We start from the raw sequence: 21,130 nt of genomic DNA on the forward strand, positions 1-21,130 counted from the left end.
AGAGCATGGGATGGGACAGGGAAGTCTCTTGACTCTTAAGACTTCCTAAGTAGCTCGAGTCAAGGACTTCCCATCTGTAAAAAAGTGTGACAATCCTTCTGTGTGCTTATCTGGGCTAGGAGGATATGCATGTTAAGAATTCTCAGAGAGAGCATAGAAATGAAGAACAGTATCACTCCAAGTATACAACTACAGAACTCAGCCTAACACCAGTGTTCCAAATAGCATTCATTCTATCAGGATTTTATAACCAGAAGTTACATAGGATCCTTACCTGAATGCATGTGGTTTTGACTATAACTCTCTCTTAAAGGTGTCATTATGTGGAGAAAGGTCGGCATTATTTATCCTCTTGTTACTCTGCAACTGCCAGTGAGCCTCTGAAATGGGGAGCAAGCCACATAATTAGAAAATTATCCACTGCCCACTTGCTATTATCCTATGGCTTTTCTAAAAAGAACAAAAGGTGTGCCACACTGACAGAAGCTCTCAAGAGTTTCCAGCAATCTTCGACATAGATAACCAACAGGAGACAGTTTATAATATGGTAGGTAAAGATAAGGCCTTTAAGGAACACATAACCAATGTACTTAGTGTACAGCCCTAGCAGTGACAATCACAGTAAAACAGTTTTTTCTTAGGCTGAACACTTATCTTAGGCTGAAGGTTCCAATCCCATAAACTAGGGCTTCAATCTTCGTAGAAAGTTGTATTTCTGTAACAAGCTTATTAACACAAGGGGACTTTTGCCTCCAGGTCCCATTGTTAGATTATTCCTTATACTAGATTGTCACAGAAAAGGCTTTTTTTTTTTTTTTTTTTTTTTTTTAACAAAGTAAAAGATCTGAAAGATTATCAGCAGAAATGATAGTTAGGAATACGAAAGAAAGTTCACAGGATAACATTTGGGGAAAAAGGCATCAACATTTTGTACAAAAATACTGAATGGGAAAAGAGGATTCTTCATATGAAAGCTGAACAGAGCTCACAGTTAATGGATCTTTTCTGCTTGAAATGCTCGGGTCATTGATATTAAGTATTGCTTCTGTGCCTCTTTGAAGATTTTCAGTCTTGCACAGGTGCCAGTGCAGCACACTGAGAATGGGGAGATTGCTCTGGTGGCTTTGTCCTTCAGGCAGCAGAGTCACCAAGGCCCAAGTGCTCTGCAGTGCTGCTCCCGAGGGTGCCGTGCAGCCCTCCCAGAGCCACTGCAGACAGCACTGGAAGGTGCCTCCTTTGCCAGTCCCTGTCATAGAGCATGAGGTAGTGCTGGGACTGATGCCAAATTTTCTGAAAATGCTGTCAGAAAATGAAGGTATTGTTTCCATCTCAAACACAATTCAAGAATTAGACAATGGAACTCATACTGCTGTCAAAAAATTTTGGCCAAAAGTTAGGAAAATTTCTGGTGAGAACATTGTAAAGGGAACTTAAAATATATGTCTGCAAATGAGAAGGAAAAATCCTATTCTTAGTCCACAATTACATGTAGAAGCTAATGCTCTATGAACTATGACAATCTTGTAGTGCATTCACCCATATTTTTTGTAGTTGCATCACTAAGGAAATATTCACTGTATCTACAGATAAAATGCAAACATTGTATCAGAGACCCAACAAATCATTCCTCCCACTTCTAACAGGCCAGTAAAAAGCACAGGTTCAAGAAGCTGAATGACTCAATAATAACTATCTGCCGTTAGAGTCACTTTATCATCCTCCTTTTGCTTACAGTTACGTGAGGTTTACCTTGATCAAGTAAATTAAAGGGTTACCTGCTTTCTGCTAGCACTGTCAGTTGTTTCAGAAGGTACCAAAACCCCAGGAGTTTTACAATGCCATGGCAGCTAACACATTCTCCAATACAGTGCTTTCCTTTACACACCAGGAATAATGGCTCAGCTGTGGAGCTTGAATTTGGACTGAGGAATTTTACTTTCCAACCTTTTTTTCATCTTTGTGGATGTCAAGCTGCTTGTCCTGCCAGGCCACATCCTACATGTAAAACAAATGTGGGAAATATGTGTAGTGCTCAAATTCCATGCTCCCAGTCTGGAAAACACTTGATTACAGAGCATAAGATATTTTCTTGATGCTCAGGTACTGATAGTGTAGTTCTATTCTTGGATTTCTCTCCTGGGCTGCTGTCTGATGTAGTCACCTCCAGTGTGTCTACAGTCCTGGCAGGGTTTTTACTGGAAGTCAAATTTCACAAATTCCAAATCTTTCTGAACCTTTACCTTTTTTATGTTTGCTAATCAAATAGGGAGAACTATTATAGAGTGTGTGTCCCATGCCACAACAAGAATTCATTTCACTCTGTCCTTAGAAGTGTTTAACTACTATGGGGGAGAATAACATCAAAGGTCACTGTGAATTGTATGATTCTGAAAGGAAAATTTGAAAAAGAATTACTCAAAAAAAAAAAAAATCCATCTAGCATTAACACATTCAAGGTGAAGAATAATGCACATTCTTAACCAAACTCCAATAGAGAATCACTTTCCAGTATATTCCATACACACATTCACATCATGTTTCTTAAAAATAAACAAGTGAAAAATAAAAAATGCAACTGCCAAAGGAAGGTTATTCATGTTCAAACTGTACCAGAGAAATTAGTCAAGGGCAATTTATGCATGTGAAAATATGATTTCTAACACTGCCAAGGTCGATAAGACCTTAGGGAGTAAATGCTGACCACATAAATCAAAGATGCAGTTTTGAGGAAGTTTTGAAGACAGAGTGGAGAGGCTTTAATAGTTTTAAAGAGCTTGTAAATAGTCCAAATGAATCAGCAATGATACAGGAGGAGCAAATAACTTGTTCATGAAAGGAACAAACCATGCTTATGTCCTTCTCTGTATTGGATTGTCCGAGCCCAGAATTATAAAATTCTCTCTCACATTTCAGAAGTAAGAATCTGATTATTTCTTAAAACTCAAAAATATAAAAAGATGCACCAATCTAAATTAATCCAACCTGCCATATTTGCTTGCCTGCAAAAATATCTTAAGAAAAGGACAACTTCAGTGATCAAAATACTTTATAAGAACATTTCCTGTTTTACCAAGATGTTTAAATGTATTTTATCTGAAAATGCATACTAGATAGCAATCTTTTTTTTTTTTTCCCAGTATTCTTGCTTTTTTAGGTTTTTTAAACAATTTCCCCATGGTAGGTGAACAAAAAGCAAATAATGTTTTCTTTCTGCTAAAACAGAAAATTGACAGTTTTTCATTTTAAGCCCAGCCACGGAACTAAAGAGTATTTCTGCCTGGCTGGCTCCCCAGACTCCTTTGGTTGCCACTGTAATATCTAAAAATCTCCTGTTTCAGGTTGCCTTTCCAAAACATTGTGTAAGTTAGAGCATACCCATTTCCCACACAGCTCAGATATCTGGGATACATATCTAGTGTGATACATGAAGATATCTGAAATCAAAGACAACTTTAAAACAATCCCTTAAAGGAACTCAGTTTGCACTATTAAAAATAGCTTGAATTACACATAGGAGGAGTTTGTGTCTGAGTCAGACCCTTCTAAGCCTTAAACAAAGATGAATTCAGAATAGAGTTGGCAATTAGAGCTCACTGTGTATGTATTTATTCATTCATATTAACAATTAATAGTAGGTTTTTGAATGTTCCTGTATTGTAAACAGTACTATATTTTAGACAATACAATCCATGACAGCATCCTGATTTTACTACTAAAGATATTTAAGCCATTTTTCATGTTGCTTCTGTGTAGGTAAACTGTTAAATTTCCACAACCCCATTCAGCACAAACTCTTCACTGTCTCATTCTCCTTTTAACAAATTGCACAGCTGTTCCAAACTATTCCTCTTCTCTTCTTGGACACTGCTGTTTAATAGCTCTGCCACCTTGACATCAGGAAAAAAAAAGGTTGACTAGACATGCAGATTCCTCTGATTAAGGGATAAGATCATTAATCTGGCATATTCAAAACTTCAGCATGAGCAAGCAGCAGAAGTCAGAATAGTGAGAGCACAAGGATGCTGGGGAGGCAAATGAAAGCAGATACTTATGGATCAGTTGAACACAGGCAGAAGATTGTAACCTAAAATCTTGCAGCCAATTAAAATTTGCTGTGAAAGGGTGCAGGAGGAAAAGAAAGAAGGCAAAGAGGGAAACCATCAGCCAAACTGCTGCATTCTACTTCACACAGTCATGACTCCTGGCAGAAATTGGGTAGATGGTTGTGGAGTGTGTATATCTCAGAAGCAGCAGGACAGGTCTCTCTAGTCAGAGACTTGTGCTTCTGCATCAATCCTTTAGCCTTTTAAATTTCTGTGTTTTCATTCCTTTCCCTATTCCTTAGCCTCAGAACCATTCTGGAGTCAAGAGTCTGGAGAATTTATTTTAAATTTCCAAAGAGTGAAAGAATATTTGATTTCACATAAGCATAATTTGATCAGCAAGGGTGGCAGTGATCAAAAATCAAGTGCCACAGTTCCCTAGGGTTTTTTCCTACACAGGTGTGCACTGATTCCTATTCATATAAGAGAATTGAATTGAACTTAATAAAGAGGAAGTTTTCAGAGTCCTCCCACTCTGGAGAGGGTAAGAGTTTGAATAAACTGCATGGAAAATACAGATAGAAGATAGAGTAAGACCCCATTACATTTATTACAGTCACTGGTATCCTGGTAAACATCTCTCTGAAGAACATATGGAACACAGTCACAGCTGTCCAAGAATTCTTGAAATGCTTGAGACTAGACCAGAAACAACCACAGTTGTTTCCTCACATAAAATTTCTACCTTCCTCTTTTCCTCTCTGCAGAGAAGGAAAAGAAGCTAAAACATGAGTCCTCTTCCTCGAGATGAGTTCGTAAAGATCAAACAGTATTTGCATGAAGTTTCAAGTGAAATTTTGCCAGAGGACAAAGGGCTGTATGGGCCAAGAAAAACCAGAAGCTCTACAAGTGTAGGAGGACTGTGTTTGTTGGCTGAGTTTGAGAATAAATTGAAGTCAAACTAAAGAGCTAACAGAGCTGTTTCTCAATTTTTATTTTTTTTTAATCCCAGCACAGCATGCAAATAATTTGTTATGGACTTGAGCTGGAGAAGCCAAGTATATAGTATTGTGAAACTGAAACCCAAAAATAAAATATTTCAGGTTAGGAGACCTGCAGATGGTAAGCCCAAAACACTCTTTGTATTCAATTTTCTAGCTTGGTCACAAGCACTCTTGCTTCCTGATATATTTAACTAAAATATGCAGATATTGCCTCATATGCACCTCCCTTTGGCTTTTTCCAATGCCTTTAAGCATGTACACAATGTTTTAGAACACCACCAGACTTTAGTACCAGCAATATCAGTTTCTGAGCATTTTTTTGTTTAATAGAGTGAGATGAAGATTTCTGTCTGTGGATGCATCTGGAGGTTGCTGGAACATTTTGACTCATGTTCCCAACATATTCTCATAAAACTGATCAGCTGTTCCCTCCCTGCACACATCACTTTGAGAGAGAGTGAAGTAAAAATGATATAAGAATAACATACAACTCATTGAGAAGAAGAGCACCACATTTTCTTGAGCCACTCTGCAGCTCTGGGAGTTGGCTGTTGTTCTTTCCCTTAAACTTTTCCTAATCTCTCATATCCACAGTTGTGACAGGCTTTCCCACAGGGCATGCAAGGAACACACTGCTCTCCATGGATCCAGTGGAAGCTCATATGGGACACTTTCTTAATCTGGCATAAATTCCTTAGCATGGTAACACTGCCCCACCTTCCCAATGGCTGGGAAAATTCACATTCTCTTCCACGAGTGTTAAAGTGCAGATTTGATTGCCCAAAGAAACAGGTAGAAATAGAGTTATTTTCAAGGGATTTTTACTGCTATGGTAGCTGAAGTGTTGCAGAGTCACTTCAGACCAAGTTCAGGGTTTACACAAGGAGAAACAAAAAAAGTGTAATAGCCTGTATGTTGTTTTCTTATTTTTTTTTAGACCAAAGTGCATAAAATATTGTATTTTATAGGTAGAAGTAATAAAACCAAGGGGGCATGGCCAATTAAAATGTACATTATTTTAAGAGATAAAAGGCAGATCAATTAAATGATGTTTCAACCCATCTATGGTAATTTATATTAGAAGAGATTCTGTCCCTAAATATTAAAACAGCAATCATGACACTTCCTATCCCCCTCACAATTTTGGACTTTTGAGACACTTTGCAGTTCAACAGCACAGAGTAAGAGGAACTTTGCTTTGTGCTGCTTCTGGGTGATAGCACAGCTATCATCTGCACCAAAATAACTGCACTATTGTGTGGGTTTTCTAAAAGACAGAGTGAAGAATAACAACCTAACTATAAGCACAAAGGCAATTTTAGCTAAGTAAAATACAATTACACCAGCTAGAATTTCTTTTGGACATGATTAGTAACAAACGTTCCTTGTCCTATGAAAATGCGCCAGGAAATTTTAATTGACTGCAAGCATCCAAGGCTGCCATTAAACACATCATCTGAAAGATTAATGTTTTTGGCCCACACTTAACTACCATGTAACCTGCTTTATGGTTTACAAGATGGAATGACTTTGTTTTACATGACAGTTATTGGGCCTAATTCTGCTTACAGTTATGCCAGTGAGAATTTTGGAGCAATTCCATTAAAGTCAATGGCTCTATAAAATAAGAGTAAAATTAGACTTGGGCCCACCATGCAATTTAATAATAACTATTATTATAAGTTAGCCCAGATTATGCTTTTCCAACTGTTAGCAAGACCAAGCACTAGATATCACATTCTTCTAAGATAAAAGGTGCCTGCACTAAGACTTGGCCCTTCCACAGACAGCCAGGCTCCCATGCCTTCTCTGACATGACACAATGTGATGAGACCACTGCAGGAATGAATATTCCCTGCCACTCTGGAAGGACCTCATCGTGAAAATGCAGAAGAAAAGTGAGAAATTCAGAAAGGGATTTTTTATTATAATAACATTTGCTTGCAAATCATTTCAGAATTACAGATTCTCTTTTTTAACGTCAAAAGTTTCAGTCACTGTTGTTCTAAAACCTGTAGTTTTAATAAATACTCTATTTGGAGGCTTTTGAACAAAACTAGATATAGAGTTTATTCACAAACTGTGCTGTAAAAAGAGAGCCCAGCATTAGGTCACTACACAAGCCATTGTACCTGGCACAGCTCAGGTCCAGAAACAGTGGGAGAGGACAGGAAACAGAAAAGGAATAAAATGCTGTATCAAGACAGACACACATGTATTTGCTCCCCTGCTTAAGAAATTAGTAAAATTATTATTATTTTATTGGGAAAATCATATTCTGAACAAGCACAAGTGACTCTTGTCCTCTCCCTTCTGTTTCTGGTGTTCCATTACCACTGATAGTGCTCATTGCTTGAGTTTTTAAATTGTAAACTGTTGCTAACCAGCAGCTTTACAAGGACTACAAGTATATGAAAAACAGTGCTTCCTTCTTAAATCCACTGACAACCAGATGACTTGAAAAAGTAGTTTTCTGTCTATTACAGCACATGTACAGGTTGATAGCTTTCAAATGATTCCATTTATGTTAGAATTGGTAAAGCAATAGTCTATTATTTCATTGAAAATAACATGTATTGAGACATTTCATGCTGTTTTCCATCTTTCGTTTGTTTTAATATTATTTTAACTGTGATTTGTGCTATCTAACAACTAAAAGTTATCCAAAATAATTGTTGTACATTACATCCATTGCATTAAAGATTATCTGTGTTTATAAAATAAGTTTGTTTTATGAATAAAAAACACTGAGAAAATAGAGCTGTCTCAATAGCAAATGTGTCAGGTAAAAATACAGTGATATAGCTTGAATTTCTACACTTCAGTGCATCTCTTGAGGGCGTGAAATGCTTAATAGATGGTAGCATGCATTAGTCTCCAAATCTTCTTTTATATACCTATTTCAAATATTTGACTATTGCCTGGCTAATAATAGCTGCTTCATCAGTTGAAGAACAGACCAGAGAAGAGAGTGTAAATTGTAGCATGCAATTGTTCACTGGCTGTTACTGAAAATGTGTAGCTACTGCCATATGACAACCTTCTTCTGCTCTGCAGCCACTGTTTCATGGAACAGCAAGGAAAGCTCTGGGAAATTGGGAAAAACACCCAGAGACCAATCCCACCCCATTAATTTTTAAGTGCATAGAATGCTCCAGAGGACAGAAAAGCCCACCTGGGGCCAGTGAAAACATATCACAGCAGGCACTGATTTATTGGTGTCGGGAGCTGGGTGGTGAAAGGGCTGTGAACTTTCCAGCTTCACTGCTCATTCCCTCTTGAGCTCCTTCACCTAGACCACCCCAGAAACCTCATGGAGACAAATTTTAGTTGCATCTTACACTGAAGATGTACAGAACTGCATCTGAATTGAATCTGGAAAAGGCCAAGGAGAATGGTAGCCAAAACCCATTTCTGAGGCTGTGTTATGAAGGAGAGTCCTGAGAGCAGGGCAGTTTTGTAAAACAGAGCAGTGAGGGGCTTCTGAGCCAACCACAAATGGATGAGTGTGTTGCACAAATGGACTGAAAAAAAAACCAAAAGCTGATCAGAAAAGAGCAAGATATGAAGGACCTGAAGCAAAAAGTTACTCTTGGAGTCTGATGATTTTACCTTTTGCATATTCAGCGACAGTCTTCAAGGGAAAGATAAATGGATAATGTGGCTTTTGAATTACAAAATAAATGGCTCATCCCTGAGGCTCCAGAAATTTTAATGAAGTAATGCAAATAGGAAGCATTTCAACTACTCTTCTTCCTTTCTAGTGTCAATAAGTGCCTCAGATCAAGGCTGGAAGCACCACTAGCACCATTGGCCCCAGTGCCAAGGACTGCACAGGTTACTGGCGACAGAAGAAAACGTGTCTTTACTTTTCTCAGTGCCAGCCCACGTGCTCAAACCACCCTGCCCCATTGCTTGCTACCCCCACTCAGCACACTCACAAATTACTGAGGCCCATTCTGCAATAAGCCAATTGTGTTATCCAGCCCTTTAACACTTAGAGAAGCCTTTTTATCCAGCAACAACATAACAGGGAAGGTGCCAACAGATCCAAATGGGATCTGGAATGATTTATTCATCCTAGGCTTCTAAGCCCCTTTTCCGCAGCATTAATGCTAAGATTAATGTGTCCCATCAGTGCTCTGCCAACAGGAACTTTAATAAAAGCAAGAACAACTAGTTGGCCTGGCTTTCTTTCTACTTAAGGTTAGGACATAATGAAAACAGCAGCCTACAAAGAGTTTCCCTTTAATTTACTTATTACTTTACATAATGAAAATAATTTCATTCAATGTAAATAAAACACACAGATTACAGGAACATAGGTACGACTATTGCCTAAAATCAATCATTAGTCAATTTTTAAAAGGATAGGAGTAATATTATCTGCATATTTTAAAAAGTGCATATGCATCTTAAAACTTCCTAATAACTTAGTGCAGACAGGTGTATCTGAACCAAAGCACACAATGTACAATTCTTATGAATGATGCCAGATCCATAATGACAATAGCTGAAATCCATGACAGACATGATGCATCCACAAACTAACACTGAAGAATTTGTTCAACATGAAAGAATAATTGGTTATTTAAAACTGTGCCCCTTTTAAATCTGTTTATTTACACCTAATGCCAGGGGCAATACAAGTGTACCATGACAAGGGTCTCAGCCCTTAAATCTCCAAATGCTGCAGCAAGCTGGGCTAGATTTTACCCAGGATGACTTTGGGCTTAAGAACACCCTATATCTTCAAATCTCCAATTTCACTATTCAAGCACAAGGTATGTCCAGGATAACTTGAAGAATGCCTAACAAATGCTATTTGAAAATATAACAAACTTTAAAAACAACCCAAATATCTCTTCTACGAGTTGCTGAGACAGTTTAGTGAAATTCCAACAAACTGCAGTGTAACAAAATCACCTAAATGGACTGTGACTGATGCTGCAGACTGGGCATTACACATCTGAATGCACAAAGTGTATTCTTTTGGCAACTGCAAAGCTGCCTGAGCCATTTAACAGTAAACTTTCAAATTAAATCCCAATCACATTGCTATACTACAAAATGTACCTGAAAGGTGTTTTAAGATCTTTTTCTTGTGATCACAAATCTTCCTGCCCTCTTTGCTAGAAAAAGTACAAATGTATGCACACATACTTCTCTTTTCTTCCTTCCCATCCCCAATTGTACCAATTGTTCACCTGGCTCAGGCACAGAAGCTGCAGAATTTCTGGGTGGTGGTAATGGGTGAGTGGAGCAGAAACTTCATTTCTCCCTAAAAGGCAGAGGTCGCTCAACTGAAAGAACAGAAAGGCCTTTTATTCCTATAAAGAAAAGCAGAGGAAAAAGCTCTTCACAGTGAAGATGAAAAATATTTTATTTGAATCCTGGGAAGAACTTGTTCTGTTTACACTGGAGAATGGTCTATTCACAGCACAATTTGAATAGCCTGTAGCTTTTCAAATGTCCACAACTGGCAAAAAGGATACAATTTTACATTTATTTTTATTTTTAGAAGTTATCTTATGATCTGTGTGTGTACCAAAGACATTTCATGTTATCCCATTCAAATGAGATATTTAAAATTTTTTAATCATCTCAGGCTCTTAGATTTTGAACTTTACCTATTTGGCCATTATTACAACAATAATGTAGCATTGTCTCAAATTTTTAATAACTTGCATACTCTTGCAAAAAGGAAATTTCTGGCACAAAAAAATCTAAAGGTCTTTTCATTATTTTTGTTTCATGAAATGTCATACAATCATTTTGAAAATTCTCAAATGTTTTCTAGAAATGTGGAGATTGTAATCCTTGAATTGCCAATGATTTGTATTGCAAAAGGCAAATGCTTGCAAAAAAAAAATATATACAATGTTTGCTGGTAATGTAAGTGAAATGTTCTATGTCTAGAGTTTTACTAGAAACACCACATAAATCAGTCAACAATGTAAAAATTGAGAACTGTAAAATGTAAAATTGACATTTAGCACAGAGAAGTTTCAAAGAGGTGCAATTATGTAATTTCTTTAATCAAGGGACAAAAGCAATATCACAGGACATATCTCACCTAACCACAGGGGTGCAGATTTGATTAGAAATACCTACATTTAAAGCCAGAGGTCTCAGTGTATGCAGTGCTTAGTGAATACCAGCAAAATGGAAATTCAGAATGTCACAGTCAGAACAAAGATTTTCTGCATACAAATTTCAAACTTTTTAGTATAAGCTTTATATTTTGTGAAGACTCCCATTATTAAGCTAAATTTTAACTATTTTACCTAATTGTACTAATTGTGTCAGACATAGTATTGCTGATTTTAACCTGACAATAACAATAAATTTTTCAAATTAAGAAATGTGATTTTGTCTCTTATAAAAAGTTGAAAAGAGAGGTAGACCCATTGAGCCCCAGTAAAATGATTTATTCCATCTTTTGCACTGAGCCTGGAAAGAACACAGATAAATAGCCTGAGGAATCAACCTACCTCTAAATTTGATTTTACCAGCTGAAATGACAACCAGTGGTTTCTTGTTAAATCCTTTGCTCATCTGTGTTTGAAAGAGTGATAGACCAAAACTCTGGTGTTTTCTAATAAAAGGTTAATGGCCTGCCTCTCCCCTCCTGCACTGAGCTGTTTTCTGTTACAAGTTATTGGGTTTTGTTGAAAGGAAAAAAAAAAAAAATGCCATCCACGAGTCCTATTTTATTTCCATACCATCTTCACTTCTTCCTTTTACCATGGCTGCTCTTTTGCTCATTTGCATTCCCTGTCTCACGCTGCCTTTGAGTAACAACTGAAGACAATCTGTCCCAGTTGAATACCCCCAGATTTTGAGAAAATCTGATTATGGATCCGAGTATGGTGAAACCAGTCACCACTGCAAAGACTGCGGGGAATGCAACAGCCAGACTGGGATGCCTTACAGTGTGAGCCCGCTTGAGAGTTGGGAGCAGAATGGGGTTGGCACCATTAGGATTATTTCATTTATGGAGAGGAGATCATGCAGGCCTCTACCCAGGGTAAGGGGGAGCCCTACAATTATTTTTTTCTGAACTAGTCAAAGCATTTCTAATTAATTATGATGGTTTCAGCTAAAACTTTCCAGATGAACAGTTCAAGCTGGACCCAACACTGAACGATCATTGTGTTATAGAAGTGCTCTGGTGTATTCCAAGTCCTAACTTTTGGATCTAATGAAAATACCAAAAAATGAGCAACATATGTTATCTCAATCCAGGAGATTTATAAAACTCAGATATCTTGTGATTGTGTTGCTTCTTTAGCAGAATAAAAATTCCTTTTCACCCCCTTCGCTTTTGCAAAAATCCCCCCTTGCTGTGTCTTAAAAATGTCAGACATACTTTACTGTTTCCAAATAAACACATCATTTTTGGCAGAATTAGTAGACAAGAAAGGTAGGGGCATTGTTGTTATAGGAGTTCATATAAAAAGCAAATTTTAATGTTTTAAAATTTAAGACTTTCCTAAAGTTTTAAAATGCATCCTCCCTGACTCCATCTGTACTATTGTCAAAAGCATTATATAGTGTCCCTTTGGAAAAGTAAATCTGATTAATTAGCATCGTTTTCCATTGTAGAATTCAACAGCTATATCAACAGCCATAGATTTTTCTTAACACATATTCTATTATTATTTTCAGCATGGTTAAAATCTAAAATTATTTAATTGTTGAACCATCCTGTTCTGTGCATTGTTTCCAATGTTCATCAGGTGAATGGAATTTTTCTCACAGTGTTCTAGAATGATACTGAAACACAGTTTTTCTTCAGAATTGCTTTAACACTGTATACAAAAGCAAGATTGCTTTTAAGTAGAAGTTCTGCACATAAAGGGAAAGACAGAAGAAAAACCTCAAAACAACTGAGAACGTGGAAATGCCAGAAAACAGTTTCTGCTGAGTACTTTAGTTCAATAGGAAGCTTCTATCATTTGTGGTAGCAATGACATTAAAAACAGCTGCTCTCAGAGCTGTCTAGCAGGTCTGTGGTGATTCCAGCTGCAGCTCTCCAGCAGAAAACCATCAGTGCCTGGTAACAGCACCTGGATATTGACTCTGTCACAGTGCTTCAGGCTTTGTGAAGGAAGGTAAGCAGCTGGAAGCCACTGCCCACAGAAATCCCCACATCTCACAGAAATTACTGCCCTGAAGGCACTGTTCTATATCTTTGCTGCTTTCAGTTCACAGACAAATAAAGCAGGACAACAGCTCTTAAGCAGCAGCAAGGAAGCCTCTCCGGAAGGGATTCACATCACCAGCTCCTCCTGGTGCCAGTTATCATGAGGAATATATTCCATGAGGAATAGTTTGTCCTGCTTGCACTGCACCAGCTTAGAACTGGAATTGCAAAGGCTGCAGTTTTTAGGTCTGGAAATCTAACACCTTTCTTTAATATTCACTTCATAAAAACAATTTCAGAAGTCCCCTGGCACTCTGTGCAATTTCAGCTAACACATAGTTCCATTAAAAAGTAAGAGAGCAAAAGTGTCTGTTTACTTCCATATTAATACCCACAGACATTCTTGCAAAATAATAAATTGGAAAAAAATAATGAAGCAAACCCTCCCAATGTTTATTTGCTTGTAACAAAAACATCAGGGTTTCAACATTCACCAGAACAACCATAAATAACAGGGCCATCTTTAATTTGGCCTCCAATATCTGACCAACCTTGATTTATCCACAGACAAAACCAAGCATTTCTAATTTGCTAACCAATCACTGCAATTCTTTTCTTACCAACCAATAATTCTGCCATCTCTAATTTACCAATAAATAATTCTGCACTCTCAAATTTACTAACCGATAATGTGACCAATTTGCTGACCAATGATTGTGTCAACCGGTAATAGTGCCCCTAGCAAACAGTAATTTGCCAAGCAATATTTGGACCTTTTCCCCCCAGCAATAAAGAACTTTAGTGGTCTTTGATTCAGTATCTACTGCATTGCTCTGAAACTGCTTAATGTCGATAGTGAGGTTTTTTTACAAAGTATTTGCCTTCTGAGGGGATACTTGTTTACATCGACCACTTAAAAATTGCACGGATCTTTTTTAAATGTCCATGAAGCAGAGTATTGTTTTCTCTTTGAGGAATATTAACATTTGAGGGGAGCCTGGTTTTCTGTTTGCAGTACTCCTGGGCATATTGCTAAGTCCCCTGTAAGTCCTGTTGTCATCACGCTGGGATCTGGCGACAGCTCCACAGTTCTTGGACAGCGTGCATTGGTACAGCAGTGACACTGCTGGCCAGCTCTGTCACCCCACTGACCTTACCACCCAAGTTGATCCTGTCTGGGCAGATATTTGAGCAGAAAGAGTTCATATATAAAGCCTTGTGATTGATTTGTGTTTTCTAATTTCTACGTCCCTTTGGCTTGCATGAAAAAAATGGGTCTTGAGTTATTGGTTCCTTTAAACAATAATAACGGCATTTTGAAGTCATGTAATAACTTCTGCCATCAATTTTATGTCCAAGAAATGTGACCAGTTTTGTGTCATTTTACTAGTTCATATTAAAGTCATTAGCTAACACAACATTAGCTCAGTGAGCAACCACTCTAACACCATTCTACAAGGCAAGTCTACAGAGAACAAGGGCATAGCAGGAGGGACCATCAGGGCTGAAATTAGTAAAAAATTTCTGAACTCCAAGTCATCAGCTTAGAAGGTTACAGAAAATAAAATATTGCAAAACTATACAACAGAATACAAAGACAGGCATGGAGTTTAGGCTCAGGTCTATGCAAAAAGACAGTATCTGCACCAGCTCACTCTATATTTTTCCTTATAACCAACCTTCTGATATAGTTAACAGATTCATTTATTGCATATTTTGGGAAAGGGTTCAGAGAAAATTTGAGATTAAAAAAAAAAAAAAAAACCCAAAAAAAAAAAAAAAAAAAAAACAAACACCCCACCAAAAAAAAACACTAGACTGGAAGCACATTCTAAAACTGCATAGCAAATCCCCTTCTTTATCCTTTTCTTTCCCATCTTGTGGAATAAGCACAGCCTAAGCAGCACCACTGCTTCTCACTCTTTTCTTCCTGAAGTATCCTGGGTTTCTTGAAAGCAGAGGCAGAAATGCCATTCTGGGCAGCTATTCCTTTAGAGGAGGTTGTGAATAGGGAGAGTTAGCCAAGAAGGAAAGGGGGTTGGCCAAGAAGGCAGGAATTCCCAGACACCCAGAGGTTTGGTATGTTTAATGTTCTCTCAGTGTTGGAGGAACAAGCATAATACAACTAAAGTTGTACTGAAGCTTATTTGTGAACCTAGCTATATGACAAAAATAAAATATAAAAACACCCTAAGGATAAATAACAACTGTGATGATAGCTTCAGTCATGCTTGTGGTAAAGATTTCAAGTAGCCATAACATTAGAGGGTTTTCCACAAAAATATTTGGTTTACAAGCTTCAACTTGTTCAGTTTTCAGGGACAAGCATTTCATTAGGCAGTACTGGAAAGATTAACTCGAATACAAAAAGCAGCACTGTTTAGCTGGAGAGCCTGAAAAGTAGGTGTGATGAGGCAAAGGCACTAAGAATGTGTCTGTGTGCATCATGATCATTTAAAGCAGAAGAGGGTAGGAAAATGTCATAAGTAGGAGATGGAACTTGCAGAAGCACAATGAATGTGAGAGCAGAGGGACAAGATATAAGTCAAGAAGGAAAGTGGCAGAAAGCAGGAATATGCCTAAATCTTAAACATGGAACAGGTCTCTTGATGTGTATAGCTGCCTGTTTTCCACTTCAAGGGAAAGTGGGCATGAGAGGAGAAAAATATACCTGTTCAGGAGCTCCTCAGTTTGTTTTACAGTATGAACATGAGTACATCCACGAGGTTACAGGGGGGAAGTAAAAAGAGAAGCTTCAAAGGATAAAACACATTAAAAATATATGGTATAAACATAATGCTTTACTCTGGGAGGGAGCATAAGGATTGATGCAGTGGGGAGATGGTTTTGTCTTGTCTGGTTAAATTTTCTACATTAGAGAACTATTGATTTTCCTAAGTATATAGGATACTGTATATACCCCATTCTGCTACCCTTACACAGGTTAATTCTTTTATCCATTTCAAATGCGGTCAATCAATAACAGTGATCAGGTAGGTTGTGAAATTGCCTGGAAAACACATCCACAAAGTAAACCCAATACATTGGCCTGTCTATGTGACTTAAAGCTTAGCACAGCATTGAAAATCACTAATGGAACACTGTGCAGTTTGTTCATGCTACGAGCAGTCAGGAATCATGCATAATGTAATAGTGCATCTGCTAACAGCAGCTCACACAAGCTAATTTAATCTTGTTTTACACTAGACACAAGGAATTAATCTTTAAAGCTGCTCCCGTGATTCTCTTTGGCCCTTAAAATATCGAGGGTCTTTCCACCTCCTCATTTACAATACTGTAAAGGGATGCATTTCAGTTATCATCAAGTATTTACACTTCATCTACATTAGCTGGAAAATGGATGCAACTCTATAATTTATCAGTCTTAAAATCACATTGCTGGCCTAGCCCAGAAGCTGTGTTTTTGTTGTCACATCTGAAAGCAGTATTAAGTCTCAGACTCTACTGTGGAAGTTAGATCTCCTAAATAATTAATATTTGGAAATAAATAAATGACTTTTTTTTTTTTTTTTTTAATTTCACAATTTTCACAGAATCACAGAATCTGCCAAGCTGGAAGGGACCCACAAGGAACCTCAAGGCCAACTCCTGGCCCTGCACAGGACCGTCCCCCAGGGTCACAGCATGTGTCTAATGCCCCCAGGACATTCTTGGCCCTCCTGGCTGCCAGGGCACACCTTGGCTGCATTAATTACACAGACTATCTTACAGCTTACCTTTAATAATATTATTATTATTGTCTTAAGTATTTGTATTGCTACAGTGCTCTTGTGTGTGCTACTGTGCAAACGCTGAAAAAGACAGTCTTCACCCCCAATAACTTATCACCCCAGTATAAGAAGTGATACAGACAGATTGGAGAATATTCAAATAAAAAACAAAGAACATTTTTGATTAAAAGGCAAGAAATAAAATACTCGTATATAATTTGGCAAGATTTCAGGCTGGAAGCTCAATAATCAATTTTTAGACCTAAAGCCAAAGAGAAATTTTAGCAGGGCTTTGTAAGACAACAATGAAATACTTCTGCAAATGTTCATGGCAAGCTCCTTGTAAGCATAAGGAAGGCTGACAGGAGAGAAATGCTCACAGGAAGAAGTAACAAGTGGGAGGTGGAAACTGGGCAGTCATTACTCATCAAGATTAGTGAGGCATATGATATCTTGATATTGAGAGCAGGATGATAGATAACAGGAAAGGAAAGAGTGAACATGAAAACAAGTATTTTACTACAAGTGTGATGGAGCTAATGGAAGAAAAACAAGGGGGGAGGGAAAGAAATTGTCTGGGTAAACAGACTTTACAAAAGGTTTCTGATCATGCACAAGGGAAGCAATATTCTATTTCAAGCAATAAATTAAAGAAGGATGATGAGAATCTGAAAAAGTTTAGGCTGCAGATGGGACAGGACAGGCTCTCTTTCAGAAATAGTTCTCTAAAATAATCAACAGGATCAAGACGGTGTAGACATCAAATATTGGACTACAGGATGGTGACAGCAAGTGACAGCACCAGGATGTTGGACACTGCAGTCAACAGCAGATATGCTGAAAAGTAGTTTGTTGCTGTAAACAGTTTTCAGCAAAAGTTTAAAATTGCTCTGTGATACATTGAAGATCCATAGAGAAACATTAGATGGTGACAGGCTATAATATATATAATATATATATTATATGCTCCATATATATATATATATATATATATATATATATAGTGTATATATATAGTATATACACTATATATAGATATAAATATATATAGTGTACTATATGTTCACATATATATACTATATATACATATAACTATATATAGTACACTATATATATTATATAGTATACTATATATGTACATATATAGTATATATACTTCAGAGGGCAGAAATAAACGTAGGAGGGATAATATTGAGTTTGCATTTGTGGACTGTATCTTAGAGATAACATACAGAAAGAAGAGCAAAGTGCAAGCAAAGGACAACCTGGTGAAGAGCTAGTGCAACCTCTCTGCTTATTGCAGGGGACTGGACTAGGGGAACTTAAAAAGCCCCTTCCAACCCCAGCCATTCTGACTCTAGTCAATTGACCATTCTGATCAAATGGTGAAACCTGACATTTATTTACAGAACATCATCAGAAATTAATTCAACAGATATAGAGCAGAGACAGAGAATTAAAGCAATAAGTATTAGTTCTAGAATAGTTTTTTGGCCAAGTTAAATTGTGTCTATATAATAAAGGGTTACACACGTATAGAGTTATGTTGGAAAGATATGGTCCAAATAATGACAAATATTAGTGTCCAGAGGGGCACCAAGTTGATCAGAGGGATGGAGCACTTCTCCTATGAGGAAAGGCTGAGAGAATTGGGATCCTGCCTAGAAGAGAGAGGTTTCAGGGTGCCCTAATTGCAGCTTTCCAGTACCCAAAGTGAACTTACAGGAAAGGTGGAGCAAAACTATCTACAAGAGCATTTACTGACAGGACAAGGAGGAATTTGTTCAAATTGGAAGAGAGTAGATTTTTGTTAGATATTGGGAAAAAATTCTATACTATAAGGGTGCTGTAGCCCTGGCACAGGTTGTCCAGAGGAGCTGGGGCTGCCCCATCCCTGGAAGTGTTTGGGGCTTGGAACAACCTGGTCTGGTGGAAGGTGCCCCTGTCCATGGCAGGGTGTTGGAACCAGATGATCTTCAAGGCCCCTTCCAACCTAAACCATTCTATGATTCCATGATATGATGAGTGTAAAAAGGATACCAGACAGGCATGAAGTTGCAGAAAATGGACTGAAAGGGATAAACAAAGCAACTCTCATTCAGTGTGTGCAAGGAGGAAGAAAATTTTTCAGGAAGGAGAGAGAAAGTAAGCAGGAAAGCCCAAGAGGTAGTTTCAGTTTTTCTTGTAGAAACATGAACTCCAGCAGGATTTTGAGTAGCAGTAACATAATGGTGACCTGTACTGTTGACATCGGCTCAAAAAAAAAAAAAAAATACAGAACTAAAAAGAAATGCATTACAAAAGTCATGTCCTTGCATTTCTGGTAAAATTTGATATTGATCTGTAGGTAACAAGCAACAAACATGATGAGCTTGCTTCATTACTCAGATGTAGAATGGAGGAAAACACTGCTTTTGTGGCTTATTAGACTGGTGGGAATAGTGGAGTTAGGCCAATGCCAATCTTCCATAATTTTCAATTTCAATTTCAGATTCAAGCCAGCCTTACAAACCCACTAAGAACCTCAGGTTTTATTCTGCCTCCTAAGAAACAGAAATATTCCCCAGATCTTCTGGAAAACTATAAATTGAAGTCCTTTGAAGCCTGTTTAAGACCACTTCAGAGGTTGGTGAAGTGTTGCAGTTGGAGCATTCACTAAGGACTGTTCATAAAATACCTCTCTGTGTTTAAGCTTTAAATTTAAACAAGCCTCATGAGATTCAAACCTAAGTATCTCCTGCTCTGATTTATAGTAAATGTTTAAGGGACAAATAAGAAAAACCAGAGAATCTGATAAAGACAATCCTTAATCAGATACAAACTAATAATCAGAGAAAGAGCACATTCAGTCTACTTCTTGTTAGCACACATTGATAGTATTTCTTCTAACAGTTTCTGAATATTTGGAAATGGCTCTGACCTTAAAATGTGCAATCCAATGATAGTCAAATAGTCAGTAGTAGTGGAAAAAGAATAACAATAATAAAATTATACAATTTATACTTGTCAGCTTGATTCACAATAAGCACAGAAGATCTTTAAAAGGGACTTAAATGTCAACAGGGTGTTATGAATGAAAGAACAGAATAAACATCCATTATGTTACAGAGTATGTGAAAAACTGCATGGAAAATAGAAATCAGGTTTGATTTAGGATTATGAACTCATAAATTCACTTGTACTTGTTATATGTTAAGCCTGTCTCATACGGTACTTATTATTTCTAAAGAAAAAAAAAAAAACCCTAACATCCTGTATAATCATTAGAATTTACTGGTTCCTTGTGTTTCCAGAATTACTTTCTTGACTTCATTCTCATTTATAATTAATTTAAAATTCCTTTCTGTTTGTTTTAAATATAACTTAGTAAATAATTTGAGTACTATTACCTCTGTCTCTACACACATGAACAGATAAATTATACATAATACACACATCCAAAAAATGCTTTTTCTCTCATTTACATATTTAATGTCATTTTGATACAATATATTCAGATATAAACAAACACTTAAAAATAATATTTAGCAGAATTTCCTTTAAAATGAAACTTGAGATTAGGAATGAGGCCTGAGCTGCAAAGCTTCTTCTTTTATGGCCATAAAAGGAAAGTTTAAGTAAACAATACACTGTTTTTATTAAAAAAAAAAAAAAAAAAAAAAGACAAAAAAAGGGAAAGAAAAATCATTCTGTGCCAAACCCAGTCAAAATGCATTATTAGGGTGTCCAGGAAATTATAGCTTGTGTCCATTAGTCCTTTCAGGGTTAATATTGATGCAGATATTATTTCTATCCACGGTACCATTTATTTGAAATATTATGACTGGGAGTAGCTGCAGCAGTGAATCAAATCAATTGATAGAGCAGTTAGCCCCGCAGTCAAGGCTGCCTTTACACCGTGCAGTGAGCATGAAATATTATGGAGATTGTTCTTTAAAGTGATCACTTTATCATCATTTGTCTGCAGCCCAGGCTATTCCTTCCTGCCCGGCTTCCCTGTTGGGTTGGAGCTGTCATAACTCAATCAGCCGTATAATGCTGCTCATAGCACCTCCGGAGCAGGTATTGAACCTGTCAAGGGCCGCCCAGGGAATTATACTTATCCACTTTGACAGCTAGCAACACCACTCTGATATTTATGTCAGTTTATATATGTATGATATGTATTTCTTAAATGTAATTAGAAGCCTGTTTGTGTGTGAT

The sequence above is a fragment of the Vidua macroura genome, chromosome 11 (genome assembly GCF_024509145.1).
Source record: "Vidua macroura isolate BioBank_ID:100142 chromosome 11, ASM2450914v1, whole genome shotgun sequence".
Lineage (NCBI taxonomy): Eukaryota > Metazoa > Chordata > Aves > Passeriformes > Viduidae > Vidua > Vidua macroura.